This window comes from Sinocyclocheilus rhinocerous, unplaced genomic scaffold (assembly GCF_001515625.1).
Source record: "Sinocyclocheilus rhinocerous isolate Xijiao unplaced genomic scaffold, SAMN03320098_v1.1 scaffold2826, whole genome shotgun sequence".
Taxonomy (NCBI): Eukaryota; Metazoa; Chordata; class Actinopteri; order Cypriniformes; family Cyprinidae; genus Sinocyclocheilus; species Sinocyclocheilus rhinocerous.
Genome location: NW_015652260.1, coordinates 248,769 through 263,409, shown reverse-complemented (window position 1 = coordinate 263,409; position 14,641 = coordinate 248,769). Strand labels below are relative to the sequence as shown.

General features: G+C 37.9%; 1 pseudogene; it reads right to left on the bottom strand.

Moving 5' to 3' along the window:
- Positions 1-237: 237 nt before the first annotated feature.
- LOC107714109 (adhesion G protein-coupled receptor E3-like) lies at positions 238-12,228 on the bottom strand (annotated as a pseudogene).
- Positions 12,229-14,641: the final 2,413 nt, after the last annotated feature.

The window sequence follows — 14,641 nt, the reverse complement described above, 5'->3', positions numbered from 1 at the left end:
AATGAAAGGAAACATTCATAAGTTATTTACTGATTAATATTAATAAGAAAACAATTTAAAGAAATCATCTACCATCTTACACTAAACATTCTTGTACAAGAACAGAGATAACTAATGACTTGCGTAATGTTAGACTAATCACTAATATTTATAGATAGGAGCCGAAAGAGGCATGTAATATCTAAAATCATTGATTCTGCTGTAGTGGTGTTTTACTATATAATAATGACACTTCTCTCATTTTCCACTGATGCTGTGGTCCTCAGTGTTGTTTAACACAGCAAAGACATCTGAAGAACTTCCCGTACTGCTGTCTGACCTGAACAAGAATGAGACGGGAGGCATGTAAGAATGAGACATGCAAGAAAAGGTGTTTTAACCCTCTATGGATCTTTTTTTTAGTAAAAGGAGACACCCATTTAATTGATAAATGCTATCTCAGGGAAGGAAATCTCAAATACTAATAAATGGAAATGCAAAAAAAAGTGGCCCACAGGGGTCCATTTTGCTTCAACATTCAGGACATGTGCATGTCACATGACTCCATATTTTCTCCAAAGAAAAGATAATCAATTTTCATCCATGTAATTGCCTACAAAAAATCTGAGTCACCTTCACTGTTAAGTAAAGAAGTATTTTCAAAAACTGTACATAATATATCATCAAATGTATCATATAGGAAATTGCCTTGAGGCAACATTGTACTGTAATGGAATTGCATGAGGCCATGCAGGCATACTAGGTTAGAATACAAGTATATGCTATTTGTAAGGAAAAGAGAATAGAATTATTTAAATTTATTTGCAGTTTTGCTTGATTTTGTAATGCATTTATAAGAATAGTACATCACATATTATATCTGCACATATTATGATTTTTCTGTTGAGAGGATTGCTTCCTCAACTTTCACAAGCAGTGAGGTGTCATGTGTTTGTGCACATTCAGGACCTTGTGTGTGTATTCATGCTTGTAAGGATAAGGTGCATATTAAGATAAGGTTATGGTGATTTTGAATGTTTTACCTTGAAACAACGCTGATTGTAAAGTTTTAACATCACAATTAAAAACATCACAAATAATCTTCTCCTCATTGATATCATATTGCGTACCACACAGGATTAAGAGAAGAAATTTGTATTTTCAGAAGTAAATACTGATGCTTTATTTTTCTACCATATACTGTCTCTGACTTGAGTAAGTCTGTCCTGAAAGTTTGAAGTAGTTTTAAAAGTCTGGAGTTTGAAGGTTTTAATGCTGTGCAATCAGATATGTTACAATGATAGAATGACAGAGACAGATAGATGGAATATGGTGGTAAACTGAGTGAAGTCTGACCTCATTATTGAAGACACAGTAGATCAGGAAGATGAAGGTTCCCTGCTGGGAGTTCAAGATCAGGAAGAGGATCTCCAGCACCTTACTGACATTAGTGAAGAAACCCAGAATCCAGGAGCAACCAAGAACCACACACTGAGCCAGTGTTTTAAACACCATGATCCTGCAAAGAAACAGAAAGAACAAGAGTAAATGTGTCTAAATTGACTATATGTGGTTTTCTATATAACAAATAAAACTGAATGTCTGTTACTTGGTTTGTTTCATCTGTGAAACTTCAGAGTTGAGATTTTTAAGAGCTGAGTTCAGACTGATGATGATCTTGATGAAGAGAATCATGTTCAACTGCAGAAAAAGTAGAACGACGTTAATTTATCACTGTTTTCCTTTTAATACAAATCAAAGTCACGAAAAATGAGAAATGTGTTTACTGCTAGTATGACGCAAACAGGACCAAGAAAACTCCAGATGAAGCCTTTGTCCATTTTAATCCAGCAGCTGTTTGATAGAATATACAGTAAAGTAATACGTAAATAAACTTACATGGATGAAGGTATTGACCACTGAGTTGAATTACTTGTAATTTGAATATTTAAATTTCAATATTTAGAATTACATGAACTAGAGTCGTATTCATTCAAATACAATTTAGCTTTCCAAGAAAACCCCAACTCACTCTTTGCTGCCGTAGCCTTCAGGAACCAGACCGACAGACACACACACCACAACCAGAGCAACCAGGTATCCAATCACACACAGGAATCCACTGCTAAGCACCTCCCTCTTTTTGGAGCTGATCTGTGATAGGTTCTTCACACAGATGAAGAGCAGCACAGCTTCAATGAACATCCACACAAAGCCGGAGAGAAAGAGGAAGTGCAGAAGGCCTGAGATCACGGCACACAACACCTGGAGACCATGAGAGACGGTTATGATGATTCTCAGTGAGGCTGTGCTGAGCTGTAGGGCTCCTTCATCATTCTCACCTGCTGACGCCGTATGAGGCTCAGGAACTGCTGTGTGAGCAGAAACAGAAGGTGAGCCAACAGAAGACTGATGCAGATGTTGATTCGAGCCACATTATTCACTCCAGGACTCCACTGACAAAGGGCAAAGGTCAACAGGGCCAAACTGAAGAACACCAGCCCCACGATCACACACACCAAATTCAACAGCTCCATCAGTGAGTCGCTCTGAGAAAACATGAGAGAACATGAGTGCCAAATCTGTGCTGTTCTTCAGTGTTCACTAGAAATATTCTGTACCTCTGACTGACGGCTGCTTTGCATGATGAGAGCGAATGTTGACAGATGATCACAGGAACACACAGTGCAGCTGCTGTTGGTCTTTAAAACAGAACAACCATCTACAATCCACTCGCTGATATTCCAGTACACACAGAACAGAGAACCGCTGGGATCAAACTCCTGCAAAAACAAGAAGAAAATATCAGAACACTGAATATTAGATGTTTTCAGATGTTCATCAGTGCTCTGATAAAACAAAAGCACATTTGAGTCTCTCACTCTGATGTGTTTGAGGGTGAAGTTGACTGGTTTGGTGAGTTCAGTGTTGGTGGTTTTGGGAAGAGTAGCTGAGATCACAGTGGACATCATGGTGTTAACCGTGTCTTTTGATGTGTTGAAGAAGTCTGGTTTCAGTAGATTCTCCATCGTGTTGTAGCTCATCAAAGCCACAGCAGCTGATCCTGTGTGACAGAAACAGACATTTTCATGAACTACTATGTAAAAACAATAACTCTCAAAAAAGAAAGTAAATATGGTTTAGTGGTGATGGTATAATGTCTCTTTTTAAAAAAAATGTTTTAATCGCACAGAAATATTTTACATACTTTCATTATTGTTCTTGGCAATCCCAATGAGATCGATGTCCACAGAAGAATTTGTTGTGTTGAGTCGATGGACTTTCTCTAAGGTGACCTGTGGTCCAACCATGAAGACTTAATAAACACATAAACACAAGTAGGTGCTATAGTCATTTATTTATAATATTTATTTTTATTAAAGTCCAATTTGATCATTGAATTTGCACAAAAGACAAACAAATTAAACAACTCTTGTTGGGTTTTCATTTCTGATGTAGTTTGATCTCTTCTGGTTTCAGTACATTCAGTTAATTCAGTACACTATATACTCAAGTACTCAAATGCTTGAATTCCCAACTTGTTTTGCTTCCAAAACCAAATGTTCAAAATGTCCTTAAAATCAAACACTGTAATTGATTTTTACCTGCACTGACTTCTTTATCTTCTGAGTGGTACATTTTTCAAGAATGATGATCGTTTTATAATCAAGGAAGCAAATATTCGAAAACACACTGTGGTCACAACAAACCACTGTAAGTCAGGGGTGTCCAATCCTGCCCCTGGAGGGCCACTAGTGATGGGAGAAACGAATCATTTCGAAGCTTCAAATCAATTGAACCAATTGCTTTGCAAAATGATTCACTGGTTCGAAGTGCTCAAAGGACTACACGCTATTGATGCCTGCTGGTCAAAACTTGTTTTGTTGGTTTTATGGAGAGCTTGTATAAAGTAGAGACTATTAACTACTACTCATCCTTTTACAGTTTTTTTCAATTGCTAACAAGTGTTTACCAATACTTAAAGTACTTTTTCTAAACTCTTAACACAGCAACACACCTACATCACACAAGTCAAAATAGTTAATTTCCAGGCCAAAACCACATTTTGTTAAATAAATACAAACTCTACATTTCAAAATGCTGAATACCTTTTTCTGCATACACTAACTCTATCAAAACACAGCAAACCCGATTTAAAATCGAGTCATTCGGTCAAAACATTAGCACTACTTTTCTATCCAACAGAAACATATAGTCAATCATAGCACAGTGACAATCAAAATACTAACAGCTGATGACTTCACAAAAACTGCATGACTACCCGCATTTAGACAATATAAAAATCCATTGTTTTTTGTAATTTATTTACCTTCAGCTGAAACCCATTTTACATTTTTAAGTGTTGAATGTGTTCATTCTTGGCAACATACTGTCTAAAATTTAATGAGTCATTACAGAAAAAAAAATAGGGTCCCCTACGCAGAAATTCAATTGAAACCTTGATTGAAATTGTTTTCCAGTGGGTTAGGGTTGGATGTGGATGGTGCCCCCATGGTAGCTGATGCCAGTAATCAACAAAAATTACAACATACATGGCCTTTGGTTACTGTGCGAACTTGTTTCTGTCACAGAATAAAAAAGTTAAAAAAAAAAATTTTTTATCGCACAATTTGGGCTTCTATTCTTGGAATTGCGAGTTTACATCTTGCAATTCAGAATCAGAATCTTAATCAGAATTGTGAGATAAATTCACAGTTGCAAGAAATAAAAGTCAGAACTTTGAGATAAAAAAAAAGTCACAATTACCCTTTACCCTTTATATTCCATGGCAGAAATAAGCTTTCATAGGTTCCACATGTGTAAGGGGAAAAACAAACAAACAAACGTAAAAATGCACAGTCCAGCACGCATTCTTACTCTTCTCCCCTACTTCTTCTTCTCCCTTTTTCTGATCAAGCTACTCCTCTCCCTCCTACAACTATTCCTCTTCCTCTCCCAGGCATTATTTTTTCTCTCTTTGATTCTTTGTATTGTTCTGCATCAAAAAAAAAAAAATAATAATAATTCAAAGAGGTTTTTTTACTCTATGTTGTTGATGTAACGGAAAGAGCATCAACACCTGACTATTCCTCCAACTGAGACTGGAATCAGCTGTTTCTAAATATTTCAGTGATATGTTACTTAAAAATGCTTATCAGTTGTTACAATATTTTACATAGAGAGATTTTTTTTCAATACTTTTGAGCTGCTGTTGTTGCAGAAGTAGAGGCTTTACACTATATTTAAAGTTTGGAACATTAGGTCTTCATTTCTGTCATGCTGTGTCTAAGCTTTTGTAAAAAAGATAAGAAAGATCCATGATTTTGGTATGGGGTAAGCTTGTGTGAAAAGAAAATTTAAGCATTTTAGAAACGAGTTATTTGACTGAATATTGTGTGAAAACAACAAAAATTGTGTTAATGGTAACAACAGACGGATGTTGTGCTAATTGTGTTTAGAGTTCTGAAAATGTGACTACAGATTGGACAAAGGGATGTTAGCAATTGGAAAAAATTTAACTACACAAATGTCTCATTAAAAATGTCTACAAATTGATCAAACTGATCCGAGATCGTATAACAAAGCCATAGATGGTTTTTCAGTGGTTTGCCGCATGATTCACGGGTTCACAGAGATCGGCCCCCAAAGGTGAACTATTGAAATTTCGAAACGTTTTGAAACAGTTATGACATAACGAAGTCTCGTTTACTGATATCATGTGACTTTAGCATTAGGCTTGTTCGAGATGCATCGGCGCTGCACAGAACGATCGGTGTATGACATCAAAGTACTGCGAGAGCCATAATAGAGCAGACGACTATGCTTTTGAATCGCTCTCGCGGTACTTTGATGTCATACACCGATCGTTCTGCGCAGCGCCGATGCATCTCGAGCAAGCCTATTTTGATACGCGCTCCGAACCACTGTTTTGAAACAAATCATTTGCAAAGGTTTCGAAGCATCATGAAGCAGTGTTTCTAAAGCGGCCATCACTAAGGGCCACTGTCCTGCTGAGTTCAGCTCCAACCCCAGTTAAACATATCTGAACCAGCTAGTCATGGACTTAATAGGCATGCTTATACTAAACTTCCAGGCAGGAGTGCTGGATAGTGACAGTGGCCCTCCAAATCCGAGTTTGGACACCCCTGATGTAAGTGAACCTGAGTTTCATGTTGTTGTTTTTTTTTCATGGTTTTTCAGGACACAACCTTACATGATGGCATGTGTCTAATTTGATGAGTTTCTAACAAATGACAAATTATTTGCACCAAATTATTGCAAAAAATACAGGCAGTGTTCTCCCTGTATCTCTCTTTTTATTTGTTTATTTTTTTAAGTGGATAACGCTACATGATTACAAAGAAACCGTATCTGCATATGTTACTTTCTGCCACCTGTGGTCCACCACTGCTCTCTAGACATCATATAATGTCAGTCATCAATAATAATTGTGTCTCCTCTTACCTACAGCAGCAAGAGTAAAACTGGCATTGTCACTTGTGTTTGTCGGCTTCACCAATGTAGAAATGAGTTTCTCACTGGTTTTTAACACACGGTTTCCATAAGAGGCTAGTTCAGCTGGCGTTGCTGCTGGTGTCCCTAAAATCTTCTCTGAAGCATTGAAGACCGTATTCAATATGCTGGTCACAGTCTAATTCATTGTTTAGAAAAATAGAGTACAGTACATGGGAATATCAAGAGAGTGAATAAGACAGAACTGCTATGTCAATATTGTTTTAAGACTTACATCAAAAGGCAGCACTTGAGCTGTAATGTTCTCGATGTGCTCAAGAAGATTTTGAAAACATCCTCCAGAGGTCTGACTCTAAAATCACAATTGATCTTTATACGGTGAATAAAACAGACTCTGTGATTTTAATCATGTTTTGCAATACTATTTTTGCACAAATCAGCTATAGAAAGAAAAGTACATTCTCATATCAAATATCTGCCAATGCATATCTTATTGCACTTTGGACTTAATTGATAGAATCTGTTAGAACTGCTAGAAGCTGTGAGTCCAACTCTAACACTTCAATTTTAGAAACTCAACTTACGGTGCATCCTTCCTGCAGTGTTATATTTATAACTGCAATGAAAGAAATCAGCATGAACAACAATAAAACAGAACAGCAAATGGAAATTCAGCAGGGTCAGACAAAACTTTGGAGAGTAATCAGTCTCAGTCCAACATAACCATTTGTAATGTATCTTACTTCTTTGGAACTTTGAATATTTTTGAAATATTGTACAAGCAAAGTTTAATGATGAACGTTTATTTTTTATTCTTCTGTTTTTTACAAATTGACATCAAATCTAAGCATATCTCCTCTCAGTTGACATGGTCACTGGTGCAACAATCACACAAATCATCAAACACATAAATAATACAAAGGGCACAAAAATGTCTGCAATTATCTAAAGCTGCACATTTCACACTCTTTTATACCTCTTTTTTTTTCTAGAGACACAAACACACTCACACATCTGTTCAATTCTACAGATCCACAAACATTAATCAAAACACAATCCGACAGAGGAAACATCAGACTACATTACCAGATGAGCTCATCTCTGGTCTGACTGTTTTATCAGTGCTGCTGATGTTAGTAACAGCTGAAAAAAAAAAGACTGATGAATATATACAAATAATGCAAATGGCTAATGTGAATATAATTACCTGCACAGTATGCTAAGGAGCATCTAGTTGGACTAACCAACTTATAGACATAATAATTGTCTGGACAGGCTTTGACTTTAATGGGAAAGGTCACAAAATAGCAGCAGTAATTGACCCAGTGACCGCAGACATCTCGAGTGACGACTCCATCCTCAACTCCTGGATGTCCACCACGAATCCACAGTGGGGTATGAGTACTGCAGCTATAGATTTCAACACACGTGTCTGGGATCTGAGCGTTTCGACTGTTAATGAAGAGACGATACCAGCCACTCCAGGTGACCAAGTCATCACACTTTCTGACTGAAGCATTTGTGTTATTAATGGCTCTCCATGGCTCGTCCAGCACAGTGTAGTTATAGCAGGGGTCAACAGTGTGATACACTATTATGAAGGCAAAAAAAAAAAAAAAACACACACACACACACATAAGTGAAAATGGCACTATTTTTTTGCTATTTACACTATGTAAAAATAGCATTATTTTCTTTGCAATAAGTAGTAGTTTGATGCTATTTATACTTAGTGCAAATAGTGGCAGATATTTGTACCTCAGTATTGTAATACATTACAAAACAGTATGCTATGATAATTTATTATGAATTACCATTATTAAAATTATTAAATGCTGCTTTATTGGGACAATAAGGCCTTCCTACACCTACCCATAACTTTATTAATAAATATTCGTGAGCCACTTCATTTCCACTTTTCAAATATTTTCTGCATTTAGTGTAAATAGACACTCTGTACACACATAAAAGTATTGGGACATCTGGTCATTACACCAACAGGGGCTTTGCATTTTGAATACATATTCATCCAGTACAGCATTTGTGAGATCAGGCATCGATGTTGGCTCGCAGTCTCCGTTCCAGTTCATCCCAAAGAGGTTTGATGGGGTTGAGGTCAGGGCTCTGTGGATCAGACAAGTTCTTCTACATCAAACTCATCCAACCATGTCTTTATGGTCCTTGTTTTGTGCACTGGGGCACGGTCATGCTGGAATAGAAAAGAGCCTTCCCCTGTTCCTACAAAGTGGAAGTAAGGGGCCTAACCCAACCTCTGTTAAACAGCCCCATACCATTATCCCTCCTCCACCAAACTTTACAGTCAGCACAATGCAGTCAGGCAGGTAATGATCTCCTGGTATCTGCCAAACCCAGATTCGCCCATCAGACTGCAAAACAGAGAAGCGTGATTCATCACTCTGCAGAACAGGTTTCCACTGCTCCAGAGTCCAGTGGCATTGCTTTTCAACTCTCCATCTGATGCCTGACGGCATTGTACTGGGTGATATGAGGCTTGCATGCAGCTGCTCGGCCATGGAAACCCCTATAGATGAAGCTCCCGGCAAACAGTTTTTGTGCTGATATTAATGCTAATGGAAGTTTTGATCTCTTCAGCTATGGAATCAACAGAGCATTGGGGACGTTTAACCCACCATGCACCTCAGCCCTCGGTGACTCCGCTCTGTGACTTTACGTGGCCATGCACTTTGTGGCTGAGTTGCTGCCAAGGGTGTAATTTCCACTGGGGATGGGTGGACATGTCCCTCCCCACTTTTCAAAATCCTGTTTGTGCCCCCCCTCCACTTTCAAATTCGTTTGTTATGATTTTTTTAACCGCACGCCGTCGGCCACGGAGGAGCAGGACCGAGCAGCACACAGACGCGCGCATCCACGTCCAGGAACGTTGCATGCACACTCTAAAAATAGCTCACTGAAAGTTCTAATCAGTGTTGCCAAGTCACGGTTTTCCCGCTAAATTGGGCTACTCTAACACTGTTTCCGCGGGTTGTTTTTCATGGCCACGGATTTAAGCGACCACAAGTAGCTCACTGAAAGTTCTAATGAGCAGGTATCGCGGTTGCAGCACAGTCAGTGATGAAACGTCAGAAGCAGCAACAGGTGACTTTAATGTCATCATGGATGAAAAGAAAGAAAGGAGATGTGAGTTGGTTGATTCAGTAAATTAGCTCAGGTCAGGATAATCATATTTTCTGTCTACACCTGTTGATGTTAGCCTAACGTTGACTGAGCTAACGTTAACATGCACTGTTGCTAGGTAACAGACTGTTGTTAGCTAAATATTTAATGTAGAACAGTGTTTCCTAAACTGGGGTATGTGAGGCGACAGAGGGGGTACGCAAACAAAATGCTGAGTTTTGCTGTGTTTCGTGAACTAATCTGTGGCTTTGAACGTTCGTGAATGGCATTGATTCAATGATTCATTCATAAATACAGCCACTTGCTTCGTTACTGAATGAACGAATGACTCGACGACTCCCGCATCGTGATATTTAGCCCCTAAAATGTGAATTTTACCAGGGGAACCCCACCATAAAACGTGTATTTTACCCCCCCGGAACGCTTTTTTTTTACCGGGGGACACACCTCGAAACGCGTTTGGGCTAGTTTTGAGTATCAATTGGGCTGGTCTTGTTGTGAAAACCTGGCAACCCTGGTTCTAATGAGCAGGTATCGCGGCGTTCGTGAATGGCATTGATTCAATGATTCATTCATAAATACAGCCACTTGCTTCGTTACTGAATGAACGAATGACTCGACGACTCCCGCATTAAGACAGTGACTTACCGCCACCTACTGGTGGTTTTAGTATTTAAAATAATCACTTTTCACTTTTTTATCATTGCATATTACTCTATTGAACTTTTTTTTTAAATTTAAAACATTATTAATATTGTATTTATAAAGATAAAAAATGCACTGGAAAGTCAATTTAGGGGGCAAATATTGTCCTTTAATGGAAAAGTTGCAGTCTAAGTGGAAGAGAGGGGGTACGCAGAAGGATGGTAAATGCCTCAGGGGGTACTCCACTCTAAAAGGTTTGGGAACCACTGATGTAGAACATTCTGTGTACCATGAAAACTAGTCCACTTTAAACCGCGCATTTTCTGTCAACATTTTCCTACTATTCTTTTTGGCAGAATTTATCATTATAATCAACTTAATTATTTCCTGGATTTTGTATCTCCATAGTCCCTAAATGTAAATGTAAATGCAGGAAATGGGATTCAAATCGAAAACATTTCTCCCCATTTTGTGTCCCCCCACTTCTCAAACCAAAGTTACACCCTTGGTTGCTGCTGTTCCTAAACACTTCCACTGTCCAATAATTCCACTTACAGTTGACCGTGGAATATCTAGCAGGAATGACAAACAAAGCCTCACTTTCTGTCCAATCACGTGCACGTGTCGGAATGTTCGAACCCCCAGATCTTACTTTACGATTACGTTTTCATTCAGACTTATTCATTTACATTTTTAAATACCCAGTCATACAAGTAATATGAAGAATACAAATTCATTCATTCATTCAAAAATCTACCTGAAATATACACCTGTGGCAATAGGTCTGATTGAAACACCTCTATTCAATAATTAAGAGGTGTGCCCCAATATTTTTGTCCATATAGTTTTTTTGCTCTTAAAAGTCTGAAAGCTTAGAAAAGCAATTTTGACAACCTTTTTGACAAGTTGTGTTAAATAAAATGCAGTATCAGGGCAACGTTACATGGATTATATTCATGAATTAATTACATTAATGCAATTATGCTGCCTGAGTGAGTAGAAATTAATTTCTCATAAATATCAGACAAAAAAGACCACAGTTTCCTGCTTTCAATCTGCTCTTATTTACTGAATACAATAGTATTTTAAACAGTAGTAAAGTGGCAAACAAAAATGGCACAAATTCAGCCATTTTAGGCCTCAAAATCCAAAAAGAGGCTATGTTACACTTTTCTGGTATATTGACCACTTCAGATGCAGTTTCTGTACAAATACAACACACTGACCTAGTGAATATCAGTATTTTAACACCTGTCCTGCATTTACTTATTGCAAAATGATCTTATCGCACAGTGTTTATGTGCAGTCAGAGATGGTTTGGAAAAAAAGCAAGCCCTTAACTACCTTTCTAAAATCTTCACCTACTGACACAAACACACTCACTCACACATTCATTCAGTGGTACAAATCTGTATCAGGCCAGAAAATAAGCCAAAAGAGACCCAGTGTGTTACATTACCAGTGGAGATGGTCGCTGGTGTGATGGCTGTAGAGCTGGTGTTAATGCTGCGAACATCTGAAAGTTTGGATGAATAGTGATTAATGAACAGAGACACAAATATCATGAATATGTAGAAAGAGTTCATGTAAATATAATCACCTGCACAGTATGCTGCATTGCATTTAGTTGGTCTAACCAGCGCATAGACATAATAAATTCCTGGACAGGCTTTGACTTTAATGGGGTAAGACCCGTAATAGCAGCAGTAATTGTCCCAGTGACCGCAGACATCTCGAGTGATGACTCCATCCGTAACTGTTGGGTGTCCACCACGAATCCACAGTGTGACATCAGTGCCACAGCGATACTGAGCAACACACGTGTCTGGGATATGAGCGCTCACACCGTTAATGAAGATACCAGCCGCTCCAGGTGACTGAGGTGTCACACTTTAAGACTGATTTATCATTATTGGTGGTGGCTCTCCATGATTCATTCAGCACAGTGTAGTTGTAGCAGGGGTCAGACAGATTAACGGTTATAAAAAAAATTAAATAAAATAATTTAAAAAAAACTTTAAGAAATTAACATATTTCTGAAAAACATTTAGCTGAAGACATGTCTATCTCTTTTTATTTAGCATTAGCAAAATATTAACACCATAAAAGGGAGGCAGAACTGCCAATCTTGAGTTATACAAATGAACATTACTAGCAGCCGTTAACATACAGTATCCAATCCTTCAGAAAAGTAGACAATATTACTAGAATCACCAGAAACATGTTGATTTACCAAGATTTATATTCTAATACAGGTCCAACTCCAATTCTCTGAGAACAGAAGTAATGCCAAACTTGCCATCACAATTGTTCATTTCAATTTAAATTTCCAGACACATCAAGGCAAAATTTCAACCAACGGCTCAAGACAGCACAATATATTGCCAGTTGTAGTCATCTCTGGTGTGACAGCTGTAAACACCAAATTAAATGCTAAGACACTTGTAAAATAACTATTAAAAATAAATAAATGAATAAATTAATCAGCAAATTACAAAGGGCACAGTGAAATAACAGTCAACTAGCCTAACAAACTGAATAGCCTACCAATTGAAACTGAAATCTGAAGACCAAACACTTTCAGATGCTTTAACAAACATGCAAATCAAACAGCATCATTTAAATGTTACACACACAACCTAACTCCTTCCAAACAGGATTGTGTCGGCATACGGATGTTTGTGAGATTGATCAACACACATGAAGTGATGTGAAGTGTAACCAGTCATTGCATCACTGAGAAGGCACAAAAGCAAAAAAAAAAAGGTTTATACTTACACGGCATAAAATATATGATAGTCAGTGCTCTCATAAGACCTGTCATAAAACATAAAAAAAAAAAATTTAAACAACAAATAAAATATATTTTGAATCTGAGATAACTACATTCATCATGTAACAGCAGTTCATAAGGACAGTGTAAACTAGTCTTAACATGCTAATCATGACAAGAAAAATCACCTTTATGAAGAGAGGAAGCCATTGACAATTTTGACAGTCTGGTGTATTTCTCTTAATCCAAAAACCAGACCAGAGGAGGAGTTTCCTTTACAGTTCAAAGGGGAAAAAACAACACATTTTCCACCGATGCATGACTTCTGTTTGTTTCCTCTTTGTTTCAAAGACGCATAGAAAATTCCATTGAATTTATGAATTTACAAGTGAGGAAAGTTTTAAACATTCATGGGTTAAAAAGATTAAAAAGTTGACAAAGATATTTATTTTCATGGTGGGCAATTAAATTCAGAATAATAATAATAATAATAATAAAAACAGTGCAAAAACACAGTAGGCCTAAACAAATCATCTAATAATATCACAAAATTTTTTTTAAAAAACTTTGGAAAAATTGTAGGGAAAAAAAATGGAAAAAAATAAATAAATAAAAATCCAAGTGCACTACAAACTTTGGTGTAGAAACAATTTTCACAAAGAATCATCAAGAAACACACTGAATAATGCATGAAATTTTGTAGCAGAAAGACTGAAATGTATAACTTATTTACAACATTTTACAATATTCTCAGTAGTAATTGTAGAGTGCATTGATAATATAAGGGTAGGCATGTATTTCAGTTTCAACCAGTTGTCATAATTAGTACTTTTCGAAAAGCGTAAAAGGGTTTAAAGGCACAATATGTCATTTTCGCCGCTAGAGGGCGCATATTCAAAATAAACAAAGAAGCAAAGGCGTAGTTTGATGACGCCGTGACTGAGTGTGGAATCATGGGAGTTGTCGTCTTCATCCCCACAGCCGACGCAATCCGACGGGACTCGGGCAGAAATCATGTTCATGGATGAGCTAATGATTTATTAAGGTATGAAGTATGAAGCAGGGTGAGGCTGAAAGCTGTCGAAGCGAAACGAGGCCGCTGAACGAGCGCGACACACGGCTCGAAAGCAGCAGAGCTTTTATTATGCCACAGTCGACCGCTCAACTGAAACTACACACATGATCACACATCAACACATGCTACAGTTTGTTTGATTTACAGAGACTGATGAAGCGCATTATGTGCCTGATGTACCTGATGTGAGCTGATATACAGTGATCCTCACTGACACAAATGACCGATTAACTGAGACAATATTGCGTGTTTAGATGTTCCCTTTCATGGGAACTTCGAACTGCGTCCTCTAGGGGTCGCTATGGGGAACGCCTCGTCGTGACCCGTGTCTGAAGCATACATTGAAAAAACACCAACTCGTTGGCCGGCGACAGCCATGAAGTCACTACCGGTGCGACTATAGTATAAATAGGCGCCGGGAGCACACATCATTCTCTTCTTCGTCTTCACTGACCGGTCTGTTTGAAGCGTGCATTCCAAAAAGCAAAGTAAGAGCTTTTTCTTTCCTACTATGGCGAGCACTAGCGAAGCGTTTAGAA